This window comes from Chiroxiphia lanceolata, chromosome 1, assembly GCF_009829145.1.
Source record: "Chiroxiphia lanceolata isolate bChiLan1 chromosome 1, bChiLan1.pri, whole genome shotgun sequence".
Lineage (NCBI taxonomy): Eukaryota > Metazoa > Chordata > Aves > Passeriformes > Pipridae > Chiroxiphia > Chiroxiphia lanceolata.
In genome coordinates, this window is record NC_045637.1 from 80,501,131 (window position 1) to 80,513,765 (window position 12,635).

A 12,635-nucleotide genomic window follows, 5' to 3' on the forward strand; every position below is an offset into this window, starting at 1 on the left:
ACATATGTATTAGAATTTTTCTGGGGAAAGAGGATGAAGTTATATTTAGGCCCAACGCCTGTATTTTTTCTCTATCATCTGCAAGAATATAACAACAAGGAAGGTACGTAAGCTGTCCTGTGTCTGTACATTATCAAGACCAGGATCAGTATGAATTCTGCCTTCAGATCATTGGTGATTACCTATCAAAAATATTATCTTGTTCTTGAGGTATTTGGGAAAATCAAGACACATAGCTCCATCAAGGGAATATATATGTCTGGTCTTGGATATATGTCTGTTAAGAATAGTTGCTGTTGCTCTGGGAATGCTGTTGGTAGGATGATGCACAAGCCAAACACGAACTTGTCAAGGTTAAGTACTCCTTTAATGGATCCAGTTCTCTCATAATCAGAAACTGGAGTTAAACAAGAGAAGGTAATCCTTAAATAAGTAAGTGAATATGATTTGATTCTTGTGGTGGGAGCTGCCAGGTGAAATGTTAGTTGTCCACATCTGATCTGATCACTAGAGGCTCCCTTGGGAATCTTTGGGACAAATAGTGCTGGTGTATGAGCCTTCTGATTTTGGCAACAGCAATTTCTCTTCATAAGTTTGAGAGATGAATGGTAACTGTCTACACTGCAGACATAGAAAGCCAAAACCAACCCTAATGTTCACCACAAAGATAATAAAATCTTTCTCCAGGCATCTCTCAAGTTAGTCATTCCACAAGTATTTACAGTTAAGGAAGAAAGGCTCACCTCCACAGGGTGATTTATTACCAAAGTGTTCCAAAGATCAGTTAAGTCAGAGAGCAACCCAACGAAGTCTCATTCATTCATTGTATGTAAATTGTCTCCACTTTTCTCAGATAATTTAACATTTCCCACATTAAATATGTAAGAACAGAACCTCCAACTGGACTAGTTTTCCTGCTAGTCCCCAGAAGTTCATGAGATGATATCCATATCAGACAGAAATTCCAGATAATACTAATGACAATATCTGAGTCCAGTGCAAATGGAGGACTGTCACTCAACTAGCATATGCCACTAATTTACCTCACCCACAAGATTGTCAGCCTACTCAGATGATACTGTATACATTTCTCTGCCTTCAAGGGAACTGTTGTAAACAATCACTGCTCCTTTTTCTTCTTCTAAATTAGTTCTTCCTTCACCATGAAGTGTGACTGAATAGAAAAGATTAAGTTTAAATAGCTCAGAAAATTAGTACAGACATTTTTACTAAATATGGAGGGAAATGCTATTTCCAGATACAGTTGTTTAATGTTTTCCAATGCAGCAAATTCTGAAAAATAGTGAGAAATGGTAATTATTCACTTCTGTGTTCAATTTAGTGAATACTGTATTGTGCTCCTCACATTTTTCCCTTTTAAATATGCAAGTTAGGTTTACAATGGTAAATGAGTGGGGAATATGATTTGAAGTAGTGTAAATGTGAAAATGTGTCTCTCATAAATTATGAGAAGAGGATAGTAAGGCATTTTAGTACTTTGCCTCCCAAATGATCCTAATGCTGTTACAGGCAAATACCATTTCATCTACCTCCATAGGACAGCTGTCTTTGACAATGCAGGGGAACAATTGCTGACTGCAACATTATACAGGCTTTTAAGAAAAGCAATGCATGTTACATGTAATTGAAAAGCAGAAGAAAACTTATACAAATGTAAATTAATGGAATAGAGGGAGTTTGTGGAGGGAACCAGAGCTTTATAACTCCTGAAAGTGATGACATGGAAGTATTAGCAACAAAAAGATCTCTAAGACTTGCACTTAAATCTCATTTGAGATGCATCATCACTAACGGCATAATGCCTTTTGATTCTTTAAGGGGATTTTATCTTACTGTAGACCCTACACAGCAGAAATCCGTTAAATTACTTGACCCTGATGTGTTTCTGTCAGAACATTACTTTAATGACCAGATGTCAGTGAGTCTAATTTAAGAGATCTGATAACATTTTAATCTAAGGTGATGGGAATGATTTTCAGTGATATGTGTAAGTATATAATTATATGCATGAAAATGTCAAAATTACAACTACAGATCAAGTATTCACATGTGGCTATGGCTGGCCAAATGCCTGAACTACTATGTTTGTTTGCTGATTTGTACTCTATGAAAACTCAACTCAGGCATCACTACCTTAAAATTTTAGAACCGCATCTGAATAGATGTTTAATATGCAGAGGAGGCAATATTAAATATTTTTTCCTCTGTTCTTGTGCTAATCACAACTTTGACACTAACTAATATTATTAAAAGCATAATTACTTCGGAAGAAATTTGGGGCTGGCTCTGCGCATTGTGTTGAAGCTGACCACCAGGTCTGGATTCAGCAAACATCAGATGGTGGCAGATCAGCTGTTTGCTCTACAGTGGCGGTCTGAAAAATAAAAGCTAAACACGATCCCAGTATGGGGAAACTGGAATATTTTATTGAACACGAGAACACTATTTTAAAGGCATCTGGGGCTGGACATGTTAATGAAGGGGACGAGCTATGTTAATTAGGGAATTACACAAGTTTTTACTGCAATTTCTAAATAGTTAATTTTTCTTCTAGTAGGATTACATGGGGGATAGAGGAATTACAGGGGTTTAGACATGGTTTGATACAATCATCTCAAAAGTCTTTTCTGATATCTGCTGGAGCCAGGCTTGATCCATGAGGTAGAACTTTAACAGGTCTTGTGAGAAGGGTCCAGCTCCTTCAGATCACGAGGTTTTTGTCAGCCCTTGTTTCCCTTTGCTGAAAGCTGGGTTTGGGCTCCCACATCTGCCCCTTCTTTTTTTATTTTTCTAAAAAACAAAAAACTCAGAAAAAACTTTGATCAAACATTTGCCAATGCAAGACAAAATACAAGGGAATACAAATATTACCTTAAATATTTTCTTTTAACTTATCATGCTAACTAAACATGAAATCTAAGCTTTGATTACTATTTTTTCTGCAACTTATCAATGCTTTGAAGTATCGGTTCAGACTGAGGTAATAACAAATTCTATAGCTGCATTTTAGAAGCAAAGGTATACTTAAATGGATCTAACAAGAAACATTGCAGTCTTACTTTTAATACCACAAGTGAAATTAATTTTAGCAAGGAGGCTCCTTTTTCAAGGCAATGTACAGCCTTTTGCATACCTGAGATAGAAAGTATGATTATGCAAAGGCCACAGAATAGTTTGGGCCACAAGGTTTGGCACTATAAAGGCATGTGAAGGAATCATAGCTGTTTTAAGGCATTCTGCATATTGCTACATAAATTATTTTTTTTTTTAAACTTAGCATTAACATTAAAAACATTTAACCAATCAAAAAGACTATCAGACATTTTTTGGATATAGAAAAGTAAACAAGGAACAAAATGTAAGAAGGAAAAATTCCCAACAATGCTAAACTAAATAACCCTGGATTAATATAAAACTTGTTTAAACAACTTAACTTATTCCCATTATTTCTTATTAGAAATTACTCTTATAAAATCTTGTTTAAGCTATCCTCTAAAGATCCTATTGACTTATAGGCAATTGATTTTGAACCGAACTTAATAACTTGATGACTTCGGGGTTTGTGTGCTCCTGATTTTTACTGAAAGTGTTTTTTAGTGTTTGTTTTTGAAAACTTTTATTTAACCTAAGACGCCTCTGCAAATGAAATTCTATTCAACTCAGGGTGATATGTTTTCTGTTTTTTATCTAAGAGTGTTTGTGCATATGTGAGGTAATGCGTATTTGTGTATAAATCAGAACATATTAATTATTATGTATTCACACGCATGCATACATTCACACATTCACACTCGATGGCCATTGAACACACATCATACAAACATACCTTTGGGTTTCATTTTACAGTGTCTTTTGGTTATGAACCGAGAAATTCGCATTTTTTGTTTCTCATGTTTAGATTACTAATATAACTATGTTTTCTGTTTTGATGATAGTATAACCTGTAAAAACATAATCATATTTTACTTCATGTTCAATTTAAATTTCAAATACATATAAACATTCCTATAGTTCAAGGATAAAATATATACTTCTTCTATTTTTAAGGTAAATATATGTCTTTCTGTGTTAATTTGGCTTCTGGACTTAGGGAAAATTGTTATTGCAAAGACTTAAAAATTTTCAAAAATACAGCTATGCATACATTTAAAAACTATTCTGGCTATTACTTATGGAAGGGTATCTTCATTCAGCAAGGGTTCTTTGCTTTCCCTCGCTCCCCCCCCCTTTTTTTTTTTTTTTTTTTGTTTGTTTGTTTGCGGGGTGCGGGGGGACAATCTCTCCATTGGTAGCGTTTTGTTCGCCTTATACTGTGAAACTGAAACAGGTTAATAAACAAAATGGGTTTGCAAAAAAGATCAGTTCATAGTTCAGGCTGCAAAGAAAAAGGAAAAAAAAATCAAGGAAGGAGGTTTTTGCTGCTCTGATTACTGCTGAAGTCGGCAGCTTTGTGTCTGCCCCACTCCCTTTGTCTCCGGGGTCACTGTTCCTGGGTTTCTCTCGTGCTGTTGCTCCCGGGCTTCCGCTCGCTCCCTCTTTCGCTGACGGTCCCGCTCGGGCTCTTTCCTCCCTCGGACCTTTCCCGGAGCTTCTCAGGGACTCTGTGGGATCCTCTCCGCCGCCCACGCTCCATAGCCCCGGTTTTTGCGTACCTCGTGCGCTGTTTGTGTTTGTCTTTCCCGGTGCCTCTGTCGTTTCCGGGTTCCTCCTGCCTTCTGAGTGGTTCCCGCTCGGGTCCCGCTGCTGCTTCCTCCGGCGCGGGTCTCTCGGTCTCGTTGTTTGCTGGGGCGCCGGAGGTGGTGGCCCTTCTTCAGGGACCTGCTCGGGGGTGTTGACCTCGCGCCTCTGGTCGCTGCTTGGCTGCTGCTGCTGAGAGCGGTAGCGGGCGGTGACACAGGGACTTGCCGAGGCAGTGCGGCAGTTTGCTGGCGCTGGCTCGCACCGTGACCCTGCCCAGGGTGGCTGCAGCGGCGGTGGCCATGGTTCTGTCTCACACGGCTCTCTCCGGGCAGCGTGTGTCGGGCTGCAATGTGCTTGTGCGCTCAGCTCGGCGGCTGGGGCCCGTCCCGGGCAGCAGCTGCTGAGGTTTTTTCGGGCGGCTGCCGAGTCCCTTAAGCGCGTATCAAGAAGGTTGGTAACGTTCAGTTCTGACATGTGACGCTGGGCCCACAGCAACAGGTTCTGCAGGGGCTGTTCGTCAATTTTCGCGCTGTGCTGCTTAAGCTCGCGTTTTAAGATTAAATAAATGTGGTTTTGTTCAGAAGATATTTGAGTCCCCATTGTACCCTACTTATCGTTACAAAGTCTTTAAAATAATTACCCAATCCGGAGTTCGTAGTCAGCTCGCTCAGCAGTTCCCGCCTGCTGAGGACAAGTTTCCGTGCACGTCTTCCGCTTTCTCTCAGTTCTGACTACGCACACACCACCGAAACACAAGGAGTGCTGCTTCCCTTGGTCCAGCCAGCCGATGGCTGAGGAATCTTCTAAATGTTAGAAGGTTCTCAGCCCCACGGTTGTGGCGACATTAGTGGCGGTCTGAAAAATAAAAGCTAAACACGATCCCAGTATGGGGAAACTGGAATATTTTATTGAACACGAGAACACTATTTTAAAGGCATCTGGGGCTGGACATGTTAATGAAGGGGACGAGCTATGTTAATTAGGGAATTACACAAGTTTTTACTGCAATTTCTAAATAGTTAATTTTTCTTCTAGTAGGATTACATGGGGGATAGAGGAATTACAGGGGTTTAGACATGGTTTGATACAATCATCTCAAAAGTCTTTTCTGATATCTGCTGGAGCCAGGCTTGATCCATGAGGTAGAACTTTAACAGGTCTTGTGAGAAGGGTCCAGCTCCTTCAGATCACGAGGTTTTTGTCAGCCCTTGTTTCCCTTTGCTGAAAGCTGGGTTTGGGCTCCCACACTCTACAGTGAGTGATTTCTGAATCAAGTAGGAAGGGAAATGGCAATATGAAGATTTCTGGCACTTCTACTATAACTTGGTATTGAGGCGTGAAGTACTCATTGCCAAGAGGCACCTGTAGCTGAAGAGGGGCTTAGGCTAAATACTTGAATGAGAGTTGGATCTAGGAAATAATACAGTCTATGAGCTGCCAGTTGTCTGTAAAAGAAACATTCACCTATTTATCTCTAATACAGTTAAATAGTTGAAAGTATTTATCCACAGGAGGGGACAATAGTCTTCTTGTGGAGCAAGGTTAGAGCACTCCCAAAGATTTCGGTGTTAACCCTATGATTTCTCATAATACTCAGGACCCTATCTGTGTTGGAGCCACATGGTTCTTTGCCAAGAAGAGGAGATCTTGTACCTGGAATGAGATCTTTTTACAGGACCCTGACATTTAACAGGAAGAATGTCTTCTCAAAATAATAAAAGCAGCTATAGAGTTAGTCGTAGTGCTTTTGACATAGATCATAACCTTGAGTATCACCCCTGAGATGAACTCACTACCTGCAAGGGTGTTATCAAGATCTTTTTTGACTTCTGGTAGAATAAACTCTCAAGAGGAGTTGAACGAGGGAGTAGCTTTTGGTAACCCCTAGCTTGACACGTCACATAATTGCTGGTACGAACGAGACAATACTGGATGCATATACAACCTTTGACAAGGAGGGTATGGTTCTCTCCTGAGGATATGCATCTTAGCTTCTCTGCTGCATTCTGTGGTAGAGGGGACTTGGTTAACAAGTCAATCATGTGTCCTGTGCTGGATGAAAACATCTTTAGCTCCTTTAAATGCACTAAGTGATAGAGGAGCAAATGAGATGTAGAATCTGTCCCGACAGCATTGGATATAAAATAATTATTTTCCATTACTGGTCAACCTCTCTGTTGAGGTGTAGAAACCACTTCCATGCCAGAAACTACAGTTTGCTGTAGTGACTCAGAAGACTTACATTTGCTTTAGGAGTGTTCCAATCACAGTAATTCACTATAATAATGTTGTTGTCCTCTTTCATAAGAAAGCCTGTCTGTCATAGTCTTTTTGGCTACTTTTCTGTTTTTACAATTCTCAGTTAAGTAATTTACTGCATTTTAGGAGATTGGAAATTAAATATTTTCATTAATAGAACTCAGAGACTTTAAAACCTCTGACCTTTAAATCTTAAAATAAGAGAGACAGTAGAAACCAGATTACGTAAGTATGTAGTGGAGTTTGAAAGGAACAATTGCATTGTTTTGACCCAGTAAAAATAGAAGGGCAAGGATGCTAGATTCTGGATACCAGTATCTAAATAGTAATGTTGAGCTATTAGGCCACTCACTGCAGGCCTTATAAATAACTGCTGGATTTGTATGTGTAGATCCACTTTTAGGTTATAAGTTATGTGACCCCATTTGTGGGGCATATAGGCTCCTTCTACAAGAGTTCAGTCTGCAGAGCATGCATCACCATAAGCAGATTCAGAAAACACAGAGGAAAAGTAAGTTTAATACACTTTGTCCTTCTTTGAAACATAAAGGTTTTTTATTATAGTCATGTGCTTCACTTTTCTTGACTCTTACAGTCCACGGAGGTTTCTGAAATTCTATCAAAACAAAGGCATTTCAAACCCTGAAAAATCTCTTTCTAGCTATGCACAGAAGCGGGATTTTATGTTTGGAGTTTTACAAGTAGAGACTTGTATGATCAAGGCCTTTGAGTTTTACAGAGTGAGAGGGTGTTTGGGGATAAAGTTCTTATATTTGCATGTTTATAATGCTCTTTTGTGTTACACTTCAGGTTTTTAAGCCTTTTTTTTTGTGGAATCTGTTCTTCAGCAGGAACAACAGTATGCATACTTGAAGGATGCCATTACCATGTGTGACAGAATGTGTTTGGATGCCTTCCTCTGTTAGTCTACTAGCTAGGTTTGCTGTTTACCTGATCTTATTTGTTTATCTCCTAAAAACAGTTGAAGAATTTGTACTCTTATAAACAAATACAAATAAGTGTTTGAAAACCAGTTATAGAAGCTGGTCATTCCCTTGGCTTAGATGTTAGAATAGAAAGCTTGCTTTACTGTTCTGCATCAGTAGTAACTTGTTAAGGAATTAAGGCTGTGATATAGGAGTGACAAGTATGAGCCCTCTATTTCAAACTGAGGGAGATTTTTCAGAGTTTGGGTAAGCACTCTTTTTTCCCATAACAGTCCAATCACCTTCTCTAGATTTCATGCTTTTTGAGGGATATTGTAGTTCAAGATGATCTAATTCAAGATGATCTGCTCTATGACCTTCCCCGACACTGAGGTCAGACTGACAGGCCTACTGTTCCCTAAATCCTCCTTCTAGACCTTCTTGTAGATAGGCATCACATTTACTAACCTCCAGTCAACTGGGAGTTCCTCATTTGATTGCTGTTACACGACTGGAAGTGGATCAATGAGCACTTTTGCCTGCTCCCTCAGTACTCTTGGGGGGATCCATCCAGCACCATGGACTTTTGGTGGTCTAAGTGGCTTAACAGGTTGCCCACCATTCTCTCCTGGATTATGGGGGTTTTGTTCTGCTCCCAGATCAGGAGACTGAGTACCTTTAGGACAATTGGTCTTGTTGTTAAAGACTGAGACAAAGAAGGCATAAACCTTTTCCCCATCCTTTGTCGCTATATTTCCTCACACATCCAATAAAGAATGGAGATTCTCCTTTACCCTGTTGCTGATGTATTTGTATAAACATCTTTGTTGTCTTTTAGAAAAGTGGTCAGATTAAGCTCTATCTGGGCTTCGTCCCTTCTAATTTTCTTTGTGCATAACCTCACAATATCTTTCCAGTCCTCCAGAGCTGCCTGTCCCTTCTTTCAGGGTTGATACACTCTCTTTTTCTCTTTGAGTTCCAGCCAAAGCTGTCTGTTCAACCAAACTGGTCTTCTTCCCTGCCAGCTTGTGTTTTGGCACAGGTGATGGACTGCTCCTGTACCTTTAAGATTTCTTTCTTAAAGCACATACCAACTGGGTAAAGTGGTCTCCTGAGGTTGCAGGCAGCTTCTGGGTGGATCTCAATTTGCCCTGAATTTATTAATCAATTTCTCCAACTTTTATACCTTTTTCCTTTGTGAAATATGGGACTGTTTTTCTGCTTTGTTTCCGAGTTTCTATATTGTGTGGTAGTACTGAGGTAAATTCAGTTCCTACATCAAATATCAAAATAACTGTATCCTTTAGGAGTGTTCAGTTGACTGATACAGCCCTTTAGTGTAGCTAAAAAATAAAAATAAATCTATTCTTTAAATGATTCTTAAGTGTCAGGAGTAAATTACATAGTAAATTACATAGTGTGTGGAAGGCTCCCTGGTGGTCTAGTGGTTAGGATGCGGCGCTTTCACCGCCGCGGCTCGGGTTCGATTCCCGGTCAGGGAAGTCCTCCAGGCAGATGGAGCTCGTTAGCCCTGTAAGGCCATCCATCTAAGAGAAGGTCACTCTAAACAAACCTACGTCCTGAGGACCTCACTGCCACCGTCCAAGCTTGCTCGGCCCCGGCAGATGAACCTTAGGATTAAAGGGTGGGCTCAGCTCAGCGCACACTGTGTCTCACCTAAAAAATCCACTGCGCAGGCTTGAAGGGTAAAGACCTTTCCCAAATCTTCGTTCGCGAAGACTGGCCATACTATACTATACTACATAGTGTGTGTGGAGAAAAAAATTCTACACTATTCTGAGCTTGAAATCTTGGTGGAACTGTTCTGAATTAGGGGTTTGATTCTCATTGTTTCAGCATAGTGCCGTCAATGTGAGCTAAATGTATGCTAGCATCCCGCATTTGAATACTCTTTGCACAAAGACTGACTCCTGTTTCTTGCATCCCCAGGGATACAGATGGCAGCCAGCAAATAAACAGTAAACTCTGTGCATTGCAGGGCTTCCGTATGCTGGAGAGATGAAGATGATGTTTCTCCTTTAGCAACACACAAATCTGAAGACTTAAAGAAGGAGACAGTTCAGCAGAGACTTTCACAACATCAGGTCTTAGCAGATGTCTGAAGACGAAAAGTCATTACTTCTCAAGTGCAGAATCAAAAGATATTTAAGAAACATGCACTGTGAATTATGTGTTTGTGTTCTTCTGCTCAAAGGGAAAGATTAAAAATGCTAAGGATGTGACTTGTTCGATTATAATTACCGGGGTGATATTAATTAACTAAATAAATACATTTATTTATCTTGGCACAATTTTTTTTTTTTATTTTATTGTCCTGGAAAAATTCTAAATGTTCATGGAAGTGAACAAAGTCCTGTCTTTAATATTTTCTTTTTAGGGGGAGAAGAAGTGACTGGAGGAGCTGAAGATTAGAGTTGTAAGAAGTCTTCATTTAGACTGTTTAGATTAAGTAAAATAGGAATAGTCTATCTAGTCCTATTCAGAAACTTAATGTAAACCTTAGTTTCTGACACCTATTAGTTCATTTATTTAGTTATAATGTCTGCTACTTGTGGTTGACACTCAGTTATAACTTCTGAAATTTTTTGAAACTCAAAAAGATTAAAATTCTATTCTATGGACATTTTGATATATAATATAATCTTTCATAATTTTCTCTTTCATCCTAATGTAAATACTTCTAGTGCTTTGTAGTAATTAATCCTAACACAATTTTCAAGACAGAAAATCAAATGTATGCAATTGATTAATTAAAATGGGAAAACGATGACTTGACTTGTTCAAAATCAGAAGCAAGTACCAGCTTTCTTCCTCTAGAGAATGGTCCAAATATGACTGCTGGAGTATGTCTCAGCAGATCAAACACGCATTTTTGAATCATTACTTTCCCTTCTACCCATTAAAAAATTAGAAACTGTTTATAGATTTGGAATCTTTGAATTTGTGTCTGTTTGTGATGTGTTTTTATGAGCAATAAGCTATATGTTCTGTGCTAAATTATCTCCCATGCATGTGAGATACTAAAACCTGAAAGTGCCTGACACAGTCCCATACTTGCTGCTGTCAACATTTGCTTCCTCTTTTGAAGCCATAGTGTTTTCCTAAATCCCTTCCTTGCAGTGTTTTCAAATCAGGAAGAATAGATATAGTTTATATAACTTAGGGATTCATTTTGATAAATTCCCATCAGCAGTTTTCAAAACCTCTTTTCATTTACTATTCCAAGTGTTTACAAATACTCTAAAATTATCATTTGTTTCCCAAGTCACTAGCAGTGATCTTAGTCATGTTTCTTTACCAACTTTTCAACTGCCAATACAGCTGATTTATGTTCTTTTTTTGAAATCTTCCTTTTGGTACCAATTGTAGGGCAATTCTATTTTGTCAAGTAGCAATATGTTGAAAATTGTAATAGACTCTGCTTCCTATCGACATTCTAAACTATCCAACACTCCACTCTGCAGCTATTTTTTTTTTCTTTTTTTTTTTTTTGTTTGTTTGGGTTTTTTTTTTGTTGTTTTTTTTGTTTGTTTTTTTTTGGTTGGTTGGTTGGTTTGGTTTGGGGTTTGGTTTTTTGTTTGTTTGTTTTTGTTTATTTTGTTTATTTTGTTTTTAAGAAAAAAAAGTATCCATTTCCTTCATCATCATGTTCAGTGTCTCAGTTTCTTACATGAATACTATTAATCTCAGTTATATAATTCATTGATTTTTTTTTTCCTTACTGTGGCACATGGAATTTTTTTAAATGGTAGAAGTCAAAGTACTGGCAAGATATATAAAGTGAAAAGAGCTAGAAGTGAACGAACAGACACATGTGTTTCCCCCTCTTCTTCTTCAGTTTTAAATTGTTTGATCCATTATGGAACTCTGAGTATTTACAAACTGTGATTAAAACTCAAGCCAAAGTACAGACTGAGTTAACCAAGTAACTCAATTCGCTGATGGAAAATTTTAAAATTCCTTTGGAAAGGTGCATCTGATAAAAGTCAGTGTTGAGTTAGGACAAAAAAAAATCTCTAAAAAATTCCAAACTAATTAAAAGGCAAAAAAATGTCCTGGCTCTTCAGCTTTTTATTATTAAGCAAGTAGGTAAGTTACCTTTTTATCCTGCTCTGCAAATGGTCTATTGTTAACATTTCCTGGGAAATGACATAGAGGGTGTAGAATACACAGTTTGAGTTACACACACACAGTGATGAACTGGTCCTGGCTGCTCTAACTAGGACACCTTTTATCGATTCATTTCAACTACTCTATGTGTCTATGCATCATATAGGGTAATTTTCACTCCACATTTTTCTTCTACTCTATCTTTAGATATTCATGTTTTGCTGAACAGTTTTACTTCTAATTTTTATTTCCAGAAGGAAGGTAAACTACATCTCTGATGGTTCTCTAAACCTGATAGTGTCACAGATGATAAAGGATTTCCATTCCCTTTGCATGGACATCACTTACCCTACTCTGTCCTCAGGTTGTGTTGTTGCTGTCTGTTTTTACCTGAATAAATCATTCATTAAAATCAAAATAGTTTCTCTTATGGTAGTTAAATTCCCTAGAAATAGTCCTGGAAGTTGCTTGCTAATGCTGAGAACACTTGAAAGTTTTCATTCTTTTATAGCCATTAAGTCGTTGCCTTATACAGTACCTGAATTAGCTATGTTATACATCACCTTTGAATTATTACAAATCCTAAAATTTTTCTCAAGACCAGAGGGAAAAAAAGTT

General features: G+C 38.4%; 1 non-coding gene across 1 annotated transcript; it reads left to right on the forward strand.

Annotated features, from left to right (window-relative positions):
• The first annotated feature begins 9,316 nt into the window (after positions 1-9,316).
• TRNAE-UUC lies at positions 9,317-9,388 on the forward strand. Its single transcript has one exon. It is a non-coding gene; the product is annotated as a tRNA-Glu (tRNA).
• Positions 9,389-12,635: the final 3,247 nt, after the last annotated feature.